The sequence below is a fragment of the Arachis hypogaea genome, chromosome 10, assembly GCF_003086295.3.
Source record: "Arachis hypogaea cultivar Tifrunner chromosome 10, arahy.Tifrunner.gnm2.J5K5, whole genome shotgun sequence".
NCBI lineage: Eukaryota > Viridiplantae > Streptophyta > Magnoliopsida > Fabales > Fabaceae > Arachis > Arachis hypogaea.
Window position 1 is genome coordinate 85,643,283 of NC_092045.1, and position 18,467 is coordinate 85,661,749.

Sequence of the window (18,467 nt, forward strand, 5' to 3'; positions counted from 1 at the left end):
TCCTTCCTTTGCCTTTCAATAAGCAAATCTTTGAATGAGAACAATGATGTTGAGCCATAAGAAGAACCATCCTTATTGGCATCTAGTTGGGATGGGTAAGGTACTATCCCATCCTGGAACATGAAACGTGAATCCTCGTAACCGCTATTCTCTAGTTCACTTTTGCTTTGTTTTCTTTGTACTTGTTCCCACTTCACATTGAATTGCTTTGTCTTCTCTTCCCATTCCTTAGGCATAGAGTTCCCCAACCATGACATAGTGGCGTTATATTTATTTACCCGCCTTTTCTTGATCCCTCGTATTGATCTGCATATATATAAACAAATAAATTAACAATATTTTTTAATTGACCAATCACCAAACCATATGCGTATGGAAACTATTGTGCTCTCACATACGTGGCGTTCAAGTTTGCTAATAAAAGCGTATAATTCCATCGGTCAGCGTATATTCCATATTAATTCTTTCTTCAACGGAAAAGATTAGACATGTATTCACGAAAAATATAGGAATGCAGAAAGTCAGAAAATTCATCGTTCTTTGACCATGCTTCGTAGTTAATCTCACGGAGATTGATGTATATAAATACATACATATATTTCTTTCTTAAATCTATTTCTCTACTGGCGTATAGCCGTATACATGAAGTTACAAATATGTAACATATTTCAAATCTTTCTTTGATTTTTTAATGAATATCCATCCCGGTCCTGATAATTTCTTCAAAACACTACAAAAAAGAAAAAAAAAAAAACCTATTTTCGATCCTTGATATTTAATTTATGAGACTGGTTAACCTCTCTGTCAATGATCTCACTCCAAAACATGCTTATGTGGCACATCAATTTAGTATACACTCCCTACAACATTCAACTCTTCAAAATGTTCCTCGGGTGAAACAATCTCCTCATTACTTACATAACCAGCATCTTTCATCACTTCATTGAGTCCATCCATTAAGGGGTAGAGCTCATAAGCACGAGGGTTGGAAGTGTCTCCCACCACAAATGGAGAAAACTCATTGCAACATCAACCCAAGCACAGCCTGGTGCCTTTCTCACACCTATGTTCTTCATGTAACTCCTCACTTCTGCAAGCTTGCTCCAACAACCAGCGGCTGCATACATGTTCGCAATCAACACATAATAACCTGAGTGATCAGGTTTCATTTCCATCAATTTTCCTGCAGCCCATTCCCCCATCATTGTGTTTCCATAGATTCGACAAGCTCCAATGAGTGTCGCCCACATTGCGGAAGTTGGCTTGCATGGCATCCCAGTAATAACATCCCTTGCTTTGTTCAGATGGCCAGCCCTTCCATAGAGATCAACCATGCAAGCAAAGTGCTCGATGCGCGGTATCATCCCATGAACATCTGTCATCTGTTTAAAGAGTAACTGACCCTGAGATACAAGACCAGAATGGCTGCAAGCTGTTAGAACTGCAACCATTGTTACATAGTCTGGTTTAATCTTCAACTTGCACATCTCTTCAAATAGTTTTAGAGCAGTTTGTCCTTCTCCCTTCATACCGTACCCCAAGATCATGGAAGTATATGTGACTTCATCTCTTGTACTCAGCGAATCAAACACTCTTCTGGCTTCTAAGACTTTGCCAGACCTCGCATACATGTCCACCAGAGCGTTCCACAATAATAAATACTTATCAAACTCTTCACACTTCATGATGTAGCCATGAAACTCCCTGCCATGTTGCAGATTCGCTATGCGAGCACAAAGGGGAAGAACACTTGCAATGGTTACAAAATTTGGTTCAACACCCTTGTGTAACATTTCTCTGAAAAGGTGTGAGACTTCCTCAGATCGATCCATGTGTGCATATCCAGAAAGCATCGCGTTCCAAGTAACTAAACCCTTGTCTTCCATTCTGTGGAACATTATATATGCATGTCTGAGGTCACTACATCTGGAATACATTGTAACTAATGCATTTCTTACATTTTCAAATGCATCTAAGCATGTTCTTACAGCATGACCATGAATCTCCTTTCCCAATTTAAGGGCTCCAATGTGGGAACATGCATTCAATCCAACAACCACCGCAACATTGTCCAAATGAATTTTAGTTCTCATCTGAGAAAGCATCTTAAGTGCCCCACTAAAATTTCCTGAATGCAAGCACCCTCCAGCAATAGTATTCCAAATGATCACATTCATTTCAACACCCTCCTCTTGCATGCATCCAAATAGCCAAAACGCTTCCTCCCACATCCTCCTTGAAGCATAACAATTGATCATAGTGTTCCAAGAAACATCATCCCTGTGGTGCATTTTATCAAATATTTGGCGTGCAACCTTCAATTCCCCGAACCTACCATACATAGAGACCAATGCATTGTGCACAAACAAGCTCCACCCAATTGAGCTAGCCTCAATAGACTTATGAACCTCCAAACCAGTAGCAAAATCTAACAATTCCCCACAAGCCTTTAGAACAGAAGGGTAAGTGAAATCATCAGGTTCAATCCTCTTATTCACCATTTTCTTATATGCGGAAAGACCCTCCATAAAGAGCCCATTTCTAACATAGGAAGATATAACCATATTCCAAGGCAATGGATCCAAACTAGTGGAGCTCTCAACAACAACATTAGCATCAGCAAGGAGAGTGAAACTAGTGTAAAAATTAGTGAGCCTTGAAACCAAAATAGGGTGTTGATCAAGACCCAATGAAATGACTTGGGCATGAAGCTGCTTACCCTGTGGCAATGATTTAAGGTTAATGCAACCCAAGAGAAGAGAACTAATGGGGTGTAACAAGATATAGGAAGAAGCAGTAGAAAGCGATGGTGCTGCATGTTGCTGTATTTGAAAGAAGGTTTTGAATGCGTTAGACAAGTTGGTTTGGTTAACAAAGTCCTTGAGAGCTGCAACAAGAACACCAACCATAGATGCATCAGTGAAGGTAAAGTGTTTGTCAAACTGTTTGCTAGGTTGTTTCCATGGTTTAGGTAGGAACCTCTGAACTCGTGAGAGTAAGAGTTTTGTGGGTATAGTTGTAGAAGATGGCATAAACTGTCATGGCCAATAAGGAGCAAGCACATGTCTTGAACAACATTTGATGGGTTTGGTTCTGTAACAGGGTTGTCGAGTTCAATAATTTTAAGTTGTGAATATGGAGGGAGTACCCAAGTGTGGAAGATGCAGTGCCGTTGGAGAAGTGAGCTGTCGTATATTTTACCTGAAATAGAAGACAAACGGAAAATTGCAAGTCATAGAATCGTAAAGGGATAGTAAATAGTGACTCCTAAATAGTAAATAGTAAGCTTTCATAATTCAAAACTAAAATACAACCAAAGTTGGATTATATCTCTTAGCATATTTAACATATTTTCGTAGAATTTCCCACAACAGAAGCTACCCCTTCTCCCACTTGGTTGCAGAATTTCCCATACATGTTGCAAACCTTTATCCATTGAACTTCAGGTTGCCCTGCCTTTGCAAACACTGCTGATTGCAGCAATGCTGTTGCTCCTGCCCAAGTCACATATTCCATTACCTGTGTATGTAAATGAAGTTCAACATACCTTTCTGATATATGTTATATTTGAGACTTCATTCAGCTCAAAATGAATATAAAGCTTCACCTGGATAAAATACCGAGATCTTAAGTTGTAGGATAATACTTCATAAACCATAACCCATTATCTTACTAATGCTTGTTTGAACCCCAGCATGACAAAGGAAATTAAATGCTCACATCATCCAAGACACATATTTAAGATCCTAAACCCAAACATGCCCTGTGGTGAGAGTGAGAGCGACTGTAACTAGTATCAATCATGAAAGTTTACATTGAGGTCCCTCAAAATTGAGGTCACTATTGATTTGGATTGCTATACAAATTTAAGCCATGAAAGAAAACCATAACCAACTGGACCCTACTCTGAAAATTCTGACAGAAGATGTCAACATGCAAAGTGCATAACATAGTGTTGCCTAGTTACTACTTTATTATAATCTCAATAATCCATATCTTTGATCAATTGATGCTATAGTAAATGAATGGTTGAGATGATTAATGAACGAACCGGTTGAAAAATTAAAGTTTAAGATGGTCACTAGAACTTGACTGAGGTGTGGCAATTTGCAAATTCAGTTACCAAAATGTACAAAAATATACATAAAAGGTACCTGATCAGCAGTGAAAATAATCCAAGGGCTTGAAGAGTACACTTTCTATAATTATGCAAGAACACAGCACAGTGCTCTTCACTGATCAAGAACACAGCACAGTGCTCTTCACCGATCAAGAACACAGCACAGTCTTCTTCCTATATCAGAGTGAAGCAAACACAAAACAGGTTGATGGAAGAGCAAATTGAACCTTAGAACAGTTTAGCATTCAAAAGCACAATAAAGAATACAAATATTTTAAAAGAAAAACAAATTCACAACTCACATGTTTATATGACATTAAAATAAATTCAGCATATAAAATAACTAAACTACTAACAAGGAAAGCAAATCAACAAGCAATACAATCAAATAATGAACAAGTACAACAACTTCCAAAATGCAAAATGACAAGTAACAAACCACACGTGAATTAGAATCCTAAGCACCACCATAATTTAAAATTTAAAATTTAAAATCATCATTCACAGAGCATATCGTTCACTTTGTAGCAGAGGTATTTGGTTTTTCAACATTGAATACTTGAGCCTTGAGAATTGAGATATTGAACAGAGAGATGAGGGAGTGAAATCAAACAACAGAGGGAGAAAAAGAGATTTATGGCTTACCTAAAATCACACAACAGGGGAGAAGAGGGCAGCAGGCAGCAGCAACCAGGAACGACACAAAGCAGCAGCGACAGTAAGTCAGCAACCTTCCAATGCAGTCGCAGTCGCAGTCGCAGTGGAGAGATACAGAGATGCACTCACGGTAGAGCAGTCACAATCACTTAACACCCACAGGCGGCACCGCAGCAGGCCTCAAGGTTCACGGTAACGCAACCAACACTCCGATTTGGTGATTTCAGTCGGAGTTCAGAGTTTAGAGGGAGGGAAAACCTACAGAAGATGACGAACAAATTTTCAGATGTATTTCTTCTTTTTGGATATGAATGGAGATTAGGGTTGAGAGCATCAAGACTACTCAGATGAGATGGGACCTAAATTTTTTTTTATGTATTTTTGTTTTATTCAGATTATTTGAAATTTAAATATATAAAATTAAAGTTAATAATTTTAAAATTTAATTAATTTAAAGAAGTAATTTTTGTTTAACATAAAAAAATATTTTTTATTTTTGTTAAATTATAAGGATGTAACTCTGCCTATGTTACACTTGCGGTATATAGCCGGTCCCAAACCCAGATAAAGGAGGAGGGTTGTGTTAGATTTTCGACAACTAACATAAAAATATAGTCGAATCTCCATGACATGAATCAAAGACATTATTGCACTAAAGCTAGGTCGTTGCTCGGAAGCAACGCGCTGTATGACTCGAGTACGGTGTCAAATGAGTAAGAGCCGCTGCATCGGTGCCCGGATGTAGTGTTAAATGAGCAAGGGTTCTCGCGCTTTCGTGAACGCACGAGTAAATAAGCTAGTTTACAAAGTAAAAGGTAAAGGTCGAAGCGACAGAAGGTTGAGATTTGGGACATGAAAAATAGACATTCTAACAGGAAAGTCCATGGAGGTGGTGGACACCATGACAAGGAGGAAGATTAACTTTATGTGCCTATAAGAAACAAAATGAGTTGGTGCGAAGGCTAGGGAGTTGGATACTTCTGGTTTCAAACTTTGGTATACAGGAATGTGAAGAATATGAATGGGGTTGGAATTATTGTGAATAAGCAGTGGAAGAAGGATGTAGTGGATGTCAAGAGGGTGGGAGATAAGATCATCTCTATCAAACTTGTGGTGGAGGGAGGTGTTTTCCATGTGATTAGCACCTATGCACTGCAAGTGGGTTTGGACGAACAATACAAGATAAGGTTTTGGGAGGATCTAGAGAGTATGGTTCAAGACATACCTTCGGGAGATAAGATTTTCTTAGGAAGAGATTTAAATGGCCATGTTGGGAGAGAAGTGACTGGGTATGGGAGTATTCACGGAGGCCATGGTTTCGGGGTGATCAATGCCGAGTGTAAAACTGACCTTTGATCATCTCATCGCAAATACATGTTTTAAAAAGAGAGGCGAACATCTTATAACTTATAAGAGTGACATGACAAACTCTCAAATCGACTTCTTCTTGTTGAGAAGAGTCGATCGGATATTTTGCATTAATTGTAAAATTATCCCGGGAGAGAGTTTGACAACACAACATAGGGTACTCGTCATGGATTTTCGCGTTGAGTAAAAGTTGAGGAAAAGACATCATACGAAGAACCCAAGGACGAGGTGGTGGCAGATGAAAGGTGAGGAACAAAGAAGCTTCCTAAGACGAATAGGAGAAGAGGCAAAGTAGGATGGGAATGGAAGCGTGGAAGAGATGTGGAGGGAGATGGCATAAGTTATTAGAAGAACAGCAAAAGAAAGTTTTGGTGAATCTAAAGGAATATGACCAAGAGACAAGGAGTCCTGGTGGTGGAATACGAGTGTACAAAAAAGATAAAGATAAAAAGAAAGTGCTTTAAAAAATGGTCTTTATGCCGCAATGCAGATAACTGGAAAAATATAAGGCGGCTAAGAAAGAGACAAAAGTGGTTGTAAGTGAAGCAAGAAAAAGAGCATATGAGGGTCTCTACTAGTCTTTGGGCACGAAAGAAGGAGAAAAAGGTATATATAGAATTGCAAAGAGCCGTGAAAGAAAAACGAGAGATTTGGATCAGGTTAAGTGTATAAAGGATAAGGATGGAGAGGTGTTGGCTCAAGAGGAGAAGATTAATGAAAGGTGGAAGAGCTACTTCTATGAGTTATTTAATGAGGGACAGAAGACTCTTCCGAGCCTTGGTCAGTTATGCACAAGGGAAGAAGATCAAAACTTTGACTACTATCAAAGTATTCAAGACTTTGAGGTAAAAGAGGATCTAAAGCAGATGAAAAATGGCAGGATAGTAGGACCTGATAATATCCCGATTGATGTTTGGAAAGGCCTTGGAGAAAAAAGCATCAACTGGTTAACCAAGTTTTTTAATGAGATTTTAAAGTCAAAGAAGATGCCTGATGAGTGGAGAAAGAGCACCTTGGTACCTATCTACAAGAATAAGGGGGATATACAAAGTTGCGAAAACTATAGATGGATCAAGCTCATGAGTGATACCATGAAGTTATGGGAAAGGGTGATAGAACGGAAGTTGAGAAAAGTGACACAAGTAACAGAGAACCAATTCGGATTTATGCCAAGCAGATCTACCACTGAAGCGATATACCTATTAAGAATGATGATGGAGAAGTATCGTAGTAATAAAAGGGATCTACATATGGTGTTTATTATTTTGGAAAAAGCGTATGATAGAGTGCCAAGGGAGGTCTTATGGAAGGTTTTAAAAAAGATGAGAGTAAGGATCGCATATATTCGTGCAATTAAAGACATGTATGATGGGGTCACAACTAGTGTGAAGACTCAAGGTGGTGTGACAGAGAAATTTTCTATTGGTATTGAATTATACTAGGGATCATCCTTAAGTCCATACCTTTTTCACATTAGTCTTGGAAGTACTCATAGAGCACATCCAAGAGTCTAAGCCATGGTGCATGCTTTTTGCCGATGATATTGTCCTTATGGGAGAGTCAAGGGAAGATCTAAATAAGAAGTTGAACTTATGGAGAGAAGCTCTAGAAGTGTATAGTTTGCGCATAAGTCGTAGCAAGACGAAATATATGGAATGTAAGTTTAGTTTGAGAAGGGAAAACCCTAATATAGAGGTAAAGATTGGAGAAAATATCCTACGAAAAGTTAAAAGTTTTAAGTATCTTGGGTGCATCATACAGGATAATTGAGAGATTGAACAGGATGTAAATCATAGGATCCAAGCAGGTTGGTCAAAATGGCAGAGTACATCTGGTTTTATATACGATAAAAAAGTGCCTTTAAAACTTAAAGGTAAATTCTGTTACACCGCTATAAGACCGGTTATGCTTTATGGTACGGAGTGTTGGGTGGCCAAGGGGAAGCACGAACATAAGCTGAGTGTGGCAAAGATGAAGATGTTGAGATGGATGAGTGGTCATACGCGATTGGATAAAATAAGGAACGAAGATATAAGGGAGAGAGTTGGAGTAGCACCCATTGTGAAAAAGATGGTTGAATCGCGTCTCAGGTGGTTTGGACAGGTGATAAGAAGACCGATAGAACATTCAGTCAGGAGTGTGGATGAGATGGAAGATGGACAAGAGACGAAAGGCAGAGGAAGACCTAAGAAGACCATCCATGAGGTGGTCAAACGAGATCTACATGTAAACGGTCTCTCTGTAGACATGATACATGATAGAGCACAATAGCGTTGTTTGATTCATGTAGCCGATCCCACCTATTGGGAGAAGACTTTGTTGTTGTTGTTTGTTAAATTATAAGGATGTATGTTTTAGTAATAATAATGAAATGATATATATTTAAAAAAATAAATAAATATTAATATGGATAATATAATTTATATGTTGTATTTTTATTTGTCCACACTTTATTGTATCAATACGTATGAATTTAAAGTGAACTATCAATTCGGTCTTTATTCTTTTTCACAAATTATTGACGAAAAAAATAGCCATTTTAGCCCTTGTTCCTGATTTTCGTGGTGAAACAACGCGACCCTTCTTTGAGTTTTGTTGTCAAACACTAGCAAAAAGTTGTTAATCTGGCACGTTAGTGAGATGAACGTTAAATGTCTACGTAGATAGTTAAAAAAAGACAGGACCAATTTGTTCCAAAACTCAAATTGGTTAGGAGTGTATTTATTTCATTTATTTAGATAAATTGACAATCGTTTTAATGCCAAATTAGTCTGAAACTTATTTGTCAGGGACTTATTTATTTTAAAATCTTTTGAAATAATATATTTTGAAATTTATTTTTTATTATATTAATATTTTTTCAACAAATTCTTAAATATATGGTGTAATACATATAAGCTAATGAATAAATAATTTAAATTTAAAAAAATCATTTATTATAAAACTAAATAAATAATTTTCAATAAATTTTTAAATATATAAGTAAAAATTGAAATATAGTTAATAAATTAATAATAATAATTTTGTGATGTATTATTAATTTTATAATCTGAAAAATTTAAATAATAAAATAAAAATTAATAAACACATTATTTAATAATAATAATAATAATAATAATAATAATAATAATAATAATAATAATAATAATAATAATAATAATATATGTAGATTAATTAAAATTTTTTGGACATTAAATTTAAGAATGTCATAATAATTAAAAAATGATGACTTATATATATATATATATATTATAAAGTGATCATCTCTTATATTTAACCAAAAAAACCAAATCAACAGAAATTGAATAACAAAAAGTAAAACCACAAGTCTAGTGTACCAATTAACTTTGAAACAAAACTATGTAAAAATAAAAATTTTTGTTTTTATTTTAATGTTTTAATAACCTCGATAAATTATGTGTCAAATGATTTTTGTGGTTGATTTAGGAGGTTGATTATAACACATAAAAGTTTTTTAATTTTTTTGACTTAAAAGATAATAAGTCATTATTTCTTATTTGTAAGTTTAGAAAAATATAGAGAGAATTTGAGAAAATAAAAAAGGATATAAAATCAAATAAGTGAGTAGAAATAGGAATAAAAAATTAATAATTAAGAGAGAAAAATACTTATTCATGAGATATAAAAAAATTTGACAAGTGTCAATTTTATAAAATTAGGAGGATAATTAAGTTTACTATTTAATTCTCCCAATCATTTCTCATTTATTTAATATATGTAAGAATATATCAAGTATTATTAATTAGATTATATTTATTATATCATAAATAAAAAATTTATTGAAAAAAATACTAATATAATAAATATTATAACAATAAAAAATTAATTTGAAAAAATATTGTTTTTTAAATTTTTTTTGGACAAATAAGTCCTTGACAAATAGATTCCTGACTAATTTGATGTAAAACGACGTCCTTTTACCTAAATGAATGGGATACCTCTGACTAATTTGGGTTTAGGACAAATCAACTCCTGTTTGTTTTAAACTATTCACATTGACACTTAACGTCAACCTCACTAGCTTAACGTATCACATTGGCTCCTCATACTTGACAATGAGGTATCTATACAATATGTACACTGGGCTGTTTATTTGGGCTAATATGTATTAATAATGTAAATTAAACATCGTTATCTCTAATTTTTAGTTGTTTGTTAAGTTTTGTGATATCTACCCCTAATTTATCCCAAATTCTTTCACATTAATCCTTCATCACCCACCGTTACCTTACCGCCCAAAAAATCCTATTGTTTGTTCAGCAGAAAAACTCTCCTTTCTCTGCCGCCTCGCCGTGTGCGCAGCAACCTGCATCCCACTGCTCTGTTTCTGCGTGACGTGTAGCTTCCGTTCCTACCGACTGGAACTGTTGTGCTCCGCCTCCTCGCGCCAACACCTTCGCTGGAAGAACCTCCGTCACTCCTCACGCGGCCGAACATCATGACCTGCAACTGTCAGCATCGCTGACGTGAGTTGCAAGCCCGAACTCCCGCGCTTGCGTCATTCCAGTGCCAGCCTACTGTTTGGGTCTTGTTGAATTACTCGAAAAATAAATATCCACGAAAACTGAGAAAGTGAACATCCAAAATCATACAAAAACGAACATCCAATGCGAACATTTTAAAACTTTGACAGTTAGATAAATCATAACCAGCCATCATTGTCTACAACTAAATACCCAAGAATAACCATCCACGCTCACAAAGAAAGTGAACATCCGGAGACGGGAATAAGGCACAAACCGGTTGAGATGGAGGTGCTGGACGTCCGGGTTGTTGCGGTGCCCCGAGCTCGACTCACACAATATGCGCGTCCTCCCTTGGCCTGTGCGGACGACGGCACTAATCGGAAGAGGGTTGGCGCGATATCCGACGGCGGTTGGTAACCATGGCGGCACTGTACCGGCTTTTGCATCGAAGAGAGAGTAAGAGAAGTTCACACCGTATTGAGAGAGGAAGATAATCCTAATTTGATTCCATAGCTGACGGGATTCATGATTTGATTCAAATTTTAAATTGAAAACTATTTAAAATTAATTAATTGCCATAACTAATGGGAATCATGATTTTATTCAAATTTTAAATTGAAAACTACTCAAAATTAATTAATTTCCTCTAATTTAATTCTATTTTCAATTTAACCCCATTGTACACATTGTATAAAATATACATTGGCTTCTCATACTTTTCCTTTACAAAAAGACCGCTTGTCTCATAGAGATAACAGACAGTGATCGAAGTGGCTCTTTTTTTTTGTCTAGGATATCGTTGTCCTTCATATAAAAGGATAAGGTCGGATTGACAGTTCACTCTATAAATGTCATTATATAGAATGTCATTATATAGAAGCAAACATGAATTTTTAATATATGTATTAGACAAATACATTTTTAATAAATTGCTATAGGATAATAAAAATATTATGCATTATTTTTCACATATTTTCAATGTATTATGCTAGGTATATGTAAAATTCAGCATTTAAATTAATTATCTATATAGAATATATATTAAAATATAACATATATATTAAAAACATGTGAATAAATATATGGTGACTAATTTGATATTTAATTCTTTATATACATAATATTTTTTTTGTATTTCAATAAATATATATTATACAAGCAATTAATTTGATGTGTAATTTTTAATATAACATAGCATAGTTGATAAGAGTCAAAACATTAATTTATCAAAGCACTCTAAACTGCAATGTTGATAATAGAAAATACTTAAAAATACAGAAGCTTTAATGGCAAACTAAAGATTAATCGTCAAAACATTTTGAATTCCAACCACTCATGAAATACAAATCATAGATTATTCCTTTAAAACATTCCCAGCATTCTTCAAAAGTACAAATTTAGAGCCACTAATAATTTATTTGCATCACAATGAATAGATGTAACGAAGAAAAAAAATATTATTTAACCACATTCTTTTTTATGGAAGATAGAAGGAACAAGCAATGAATTATTTAACTCACATTCTTTCTTGATGGAAGATAGAAGGAACAAGCAATGAATCTAAGATACAGTACTAAGTAAGCCTCACATACAAATTTTAAAGCAAAAGAATCATAAGAAAGCCCAAATTCTATATATAAGAACAGAAATCTTAACAAATATTCAAAAGATGCGAGACACAATTCTCTAACACTATACGCTAACTCAACACTAGGTCACCAATCTTAAAGGTCACATGAAAACTCAAGTAAAGTTTATGACATGAAGGTATAAAAATATTATACTCTATGATGCACGGACACTGACACGGACACGGGACACGATACGACACGGGACACGCTGACACGCGAATTTTAAAATCTTATAAGACATGGAGACACACATATATATAAAATATAAAGTATTATTTTAGATAAATCGTAATGATATTTTAATATTTTATTGATATTGAAATATAAATTTTTTTTATTATTTTTAATGTCTTATTTTAATTATATCAAGTATTTAAAATATCTTTTTGTTTTAATAAATAATAATATATACTATATCTAAATTTATTTCAAGAATATATGTTAACAATAAGATTGGACACGCTGACATGTGATAGTATTTAAGTGTGTCCAAATGTGTCCGGCAAAAATTTTTTTACTTTTTATTAAGACACGATTGAACACAGCAGACACGAGTGTCGGACGAGTGTCGAACGAGTGTCGTGTCCAAAATATGTCCAACACGCGAATACAGCAACTCAACCAAGTGTCCGTACTTTATAGACTATACTATATTAAAACACAGAGAAAAAAAATAAAAACTTATTAATTCTGTTAATTTCGAAAAGAATATAATTTTTCTATCTTTTCTAAATAGATTACACACTTTCGTATAAAATGTTACAAGCTGCTATATAAAAAATTATCATATTAAAAATATTTTTTGCATCCATACTAATGCCATGATGAGAAACAAACTCCAAATATGGAAGTTACAAGTTGCTATATAAAAAGTTATCACATTAAAACCATTTCTTGCGTCCATACTAATGCCATGATGAGAAACAAACACTCCAAATATGGTACTAAGCTTTTAAGAACTAAATTTTGATATATTCTCAAGAGAATATTTTTAGTATTTTAAAATTAAAGAGCGAAATCGTAATAAAGTCATGTTTAAAAATTTGAATATTAGAAGAATTATATTATATTGATCTTAGATATCAAAGAGACCAAAAATTCGTCTAAAAAATAATAGTGTTAAAAAGGTAGTATTTATAAGGTCTATTGAAATAAATCAGGACAGCAAGAAGCTTCCTAATACTTTTTTGGTTCAGTGGAACTTACAAAATTTAATATTTAAATTCGAATTTATTAGGTCTATATTTAGTTTGTTTTGTTACTAGAGTTTGTTAGAAAATTTGATTTAGTGCTGATTTGCTTAGTATTATTTTAGGGATTTTAAATTTTAATCAATATGATTTAATCCAACAAGATCAAATTTGATTTAAATTAGTTATCATATTTTTAGAATTTTTTAATTTAAATTAGTTATCCTATCTTTTAGTTATTATATCTTTTAATTTTAGAGTTATATATAGGAAGATTTGACCCATTTTTAGGTTAATCTATTAGAATCTATTTAAACATTTTTTGTGAGACAATTTACATAACATTTGATGAATAAATTTTCGTGGTTGCTTTATGCATATTTTTTTATGTATTATCAAGTAAGGTAAGTGAGTTGATTTGCTTGTTGTGTGAAGAAATTTGAAGGATCCAACATAAGGTAATTCTTTAGTCTTAGTTCTTTCAATTTTCAGCTCTTTAAACTAGGTTGTCAAGAACAGATTCTTTAAAGATCTAATAGAAAAAAAATTTCGGTGACCTATGTGACAACTTAGATTTTAGTAACGGACTTCTCGAATTTCATATGTTAGGAATTTGCAAAATTCAAGTAACATAGTAGACTTCGTTTGACAAACCGATTTCGAATATATAAAAAAAATAAATAATAATATTTTATTATAATATTATTTTAAGATAATAATATTTTAGTATATTAATAATTTATCATACAAATATTTTATGATAATAATATAATATCTGGGTCCAAAAATCTACTGGCACGAATTAATGTCGGCACTCTTGTTACTAGTATCATTATACTAGTAGCTCATATATTTATTCTAGTAGTATAACTATTTATAATCTAATACATTTAGTTTTAGTAATTATCCCCTTAAAATATATTTTATTAGTTAAAGCTGGTGAGTAATCACTTCGAGATTTGGCTCGTTTTGATTTTGGCCACTTCCTGCTTGTTTCTCTTTCTTCGCATGTAATCTTGAGAGCCACTTTCTTCTTCCAATCTCTTCTAGTTTTTACGAGCTTCCAAGGAAAGAAAAAGAGAGCAAAATTTAAGCAAACTCCCTTAGTCTCCTTAAGCTTCTATATACAACTCTTTTGATTCTAAAACTCCAACGAAGATTATAAACCGATTAAAATATTTGTCTCTTCACAACAGTACCCGATTTCTTAAGGAACTCTTGCTTAAACGTCCATAGAGGCAAGAATCCCTCAATCCCAACTTGAGAAAGGAAATGAGCGAGCTACAAATCGCCGAGAGAAAAACTGGTTTTTGCAAGCTAAAACGAAGAGGTAAGATTTGGTAAATTTATTATGAAATAATTATATTCTTGATGACTGATTGATGGTTGGTTGTTTGTTACTTGAAAATTGAGTGGTTACGTAGTGTTTTGACATGTATTTGGTGGCTGGATTATTAGGCGTTGGGCGCCTCTCTCTTGAAATTCATGGGTGCTGGACGCCCTCCCTTTTTGTTCCTTAGGAGCTGGGCGCCTTATCTGTTGCTTTTCTCGGCGCTGGCCATGCCTTCTGAATTCTTAGGCGCTAGGCGCCGCTCACTTTAAATTTCATGGGCGCTGGGCGTCCTACTTTTGTATCCTTGGACACTGGGCTCCTAACCATACACACGCTCGAAGGCACTGGGCGCCCAACCATGCAACCTACTTGGACACTAGGCGCCTTATTATTTAAAATCCTAGGCAATGGGCCCCTAATATTGGGTGCTAGGCATCTGTGTTCTGCGATAAAGTACACACTTCGAAAGCGTTAAGCGCTAGTTTGGGTGCTAGGCACCAAGATAATATAATAGAATTTCGTAAATAACCAAGAAAAAACGTAATTTGGTGAAAATACAAAGATAAAAGTGTGATTAGTTTAAAGGCATGCATTAATGATAATTAACTAAAACTTAGAAATTAAGCTATAAACATCCAAATCTTGAATTCTAGTGTAATATTTTAAGATTTAGTGATATAGAAAAAGTTAAAGTAAAATATGATGTAAGTAACGTAAAAGTTTAGGAATATTACGGTAATTATAATAAAAGACATAGAAAGATAATTCAAACAGTCTAAGATTCTAGAGATTTTTTCATAAAAGGTCTATGATGAGGTAAGAGAATTGAAAATTGATAAGAGAGTAAGCTAAAAATTGATGAAGAGATTAAGAACTAAGTAAAGAAAAAGATTAAACAAGAGGCAACTGAATGGCCTCGGCCATAGGGCTTAAACAAAAGTGAGTCGAAAGTCAATTAAATGACTTCGGTCATAAGGCTTAAGAGCTGAAGTAGGAAAGTTTAACAAAATGAGTGAAATGCAATTAATAAGAAGTGAAATAACTAAGAATGTTGAACGAGTGATTGAATAACTGGCAAGGTCGAGGATTTTGTTCTGCTTGCGCAGTGTTTGAATATATAGTGGGGATGCCCGTAATGTTTGAATATATAGTGGGGATGCCCACAAACTGATAATTGTTCTCCAGATATAAGCATATCAATATAATTTAAGTTAATGGAATGGCTGTGCTATAGGAATTAATACAATTTAAAATCAATTGGACGGCTATGTCATAGGGCTTAATACAATATGAAGTTAATTGAAAGGCTTTGGCCATATGGCTTATGCAACTGAACATTTGAAAAATCATATCTAAGACTAGTTCTTAGGTAATGTCGGCTTGTAGGGTGTAAACCGACACGTGAACTCATGACCTGCATATGATAGACATGCATCATACTTGTTTACGCATATTCCTCTGATGTGTGTGCGTGCGTGTGTGTGTGTGTGTGTGTGTGTGTGTATTTTCTTTCTGTGTGGTGTCCAGTAATGACGTATGATTGTGTGGAGAAGTAGTGGGTGATATTTTACCTTTTGATGATGTTTAGCTTAGCCCAAGTCTTGAAGACTTAGAATGTTATTCCCTCACTTTTGTAGCGTAGAAGGAGTAGGAAAATATAGAGTTTAGGTTAGCTCGGGTGTCAGCTTAAGAACTTCTTGGACAAGTCAGGGACTGGGAGGTCATATGTATATGTATGTAAATAGTTAATAACTTGCTACTTCCAGGGATGTCATAACTAAGTGATGTAAACTGAGTGCGATATATATATACACACACACGCAGGTGCACGCACATACACATTGATAGTTTTAAATTGCTTTATTTGTTATTTCCTGTAATTTTATCTATGAATGTTTCTACATATCAACCAAACATTTTGGAAAAAAAGATACCACGTAAAATAACTACGCTTTAACAATGAATCAAGGAGGCGAGTTAGTAACGCCCAACTTCTAGTGTGATCATGACATAATAAAAGTTGGGTCGTTACAACCTAGGTTGTTAATTAAGAACAGGTTTTCTTAGAGGTCTAGTAGAAAAACCCTTCTCTATCTTTTTGTGTTTCCGCTGTCTCTTTTCTTTTGTCATTCATATTTGTTCATATCTTTCCTATCATCTGGTATCAGTTACAGATTGTAGATAAATTCTTATTTATCTACACATTTTATGGTTCTTGTTTAGCTCTTTATTTTATTTTTGGTATCTATAAATTTACTTTAGAGTCACATTAAAAAATTCAAAAAAAACATAAAATAAAAAAATTTTAAAAAAAATGAGAAAGAGGTAATGTTCTTTGAAGTGCAAAAAAAAAAAAAGAAAAGAAAAAAGGAGGAAAATGCATACAATTAACAAGGTTGTTTGATTTCAATTTTCAAGTATCTAAATTTTCATATTTGTTTCAAATTACTTTGGGATATCAATTGGAATTGGAAATTATCTTAGTGTCTCTAAAACTCTAAAAAAATGTCTATCCTTGTTTTATGTCCTTCGCCATATAATCTGATTTTTTTTGTCTTGTCAAATTGAGAAGTTTTTATAATTAAGTTTATCTTAGTTTGGTCTCTTTTTTTACGTTGATTTCTGAAGTGCAACTTGTTAAAGCAATCTAAGAGCGAAAAAAGGTAAGACTAGTGAGCTCAAAAGAAGGAAAAAGCCATAGACTGAGTGCAAACACGAGCGTACTAATTTGAGTGATACACGTGAGAAGAGTGTTGTGAGATTCTTTTTATCCTTTTTTGGTTTCCAAATCAGAACACAATGAGGATTAAGGATTGTAATAGTGATGATGAAGGAATCTCGTATGCGAGAAAAGTTTTTAGGTCGCAAATTCCTATATTTAAAGGAATAAATGATGCTAGTTAAAGCTTATTTCGAATGGGAAAGGGACAAAGTCAATTTTTCACGTTGTATCCTTTCAGAGAAAAAGAAAGTTCGATTGGTAGAATCCAAATCTTTTGACGATGCTCGTATATGGTGGAATGAGTTAGGAAAATCTAGAAAAAGGTATGAAAAAGACTAATTTACAGCTGTGAGAAGATGGAAAAAATCATGAGGAATCGGTTTGTGCCATCATCATACATCATGAAGAATCAGTTTGTGCCATCATCATACCACAACAAATTTCTTGAAAAGTTTCGTAAGTTAAAACAAGGTTCCAAATCAGTAAAAGAGTACCACAAGAAGTTAAAGGATTTGATGACAAAGACTAATATTGAAAAGAGTTTTAAAGTTCTTATAAGGCGCTTTCTTATTGGATTAAACAAAGAAATTGTAGATAAGGTCAAATTTTACCATTATGCAACTATGGAGGATTTAGTCGATTTGGCTAATAAGGTGGAGTAATTGCAATAATTTATTGCAACTTGGCACCTTTCAGGCTCTAATGTTATAAGGTTTCTAAAGGATTTAAGTTTGAGGATAAAACAAAATTTAAAGTTGCAGATTTCAAGAAGAATCTTATAGATTGACATAAAAAGAGTTCTTTTAATCCTATCTTTAATTCTTTTTTATAGTCGGTGATGGAAGAATTTGTTGAGTATGATGTAGATGAAAATATGTGCTTGGATGAACCAAATGTGCAATAGTTTTTAAAGGAGTCCTTGGGATGTGCAATTTGAAAAACAAGAGAGAAAATAAAAG

At 34.0% G+C, this 18,467-nt stretch overlaps 1 pseudogene; it reads right to left on the minus strand.

Moving 5' to 3' along the window:
- Nucleotides 1-648: 648 nt before the first annotated feature.
- On the minus strand, nucleotides 649-4,913 carry LOC112715838 (pentatricopeptide repeat-containing protein At1g71490-like; annotated as a pseudogene).
- Between the last annotated feature and the right edge of the window lie 13,554 nt (nucleotides 4,914-18,467).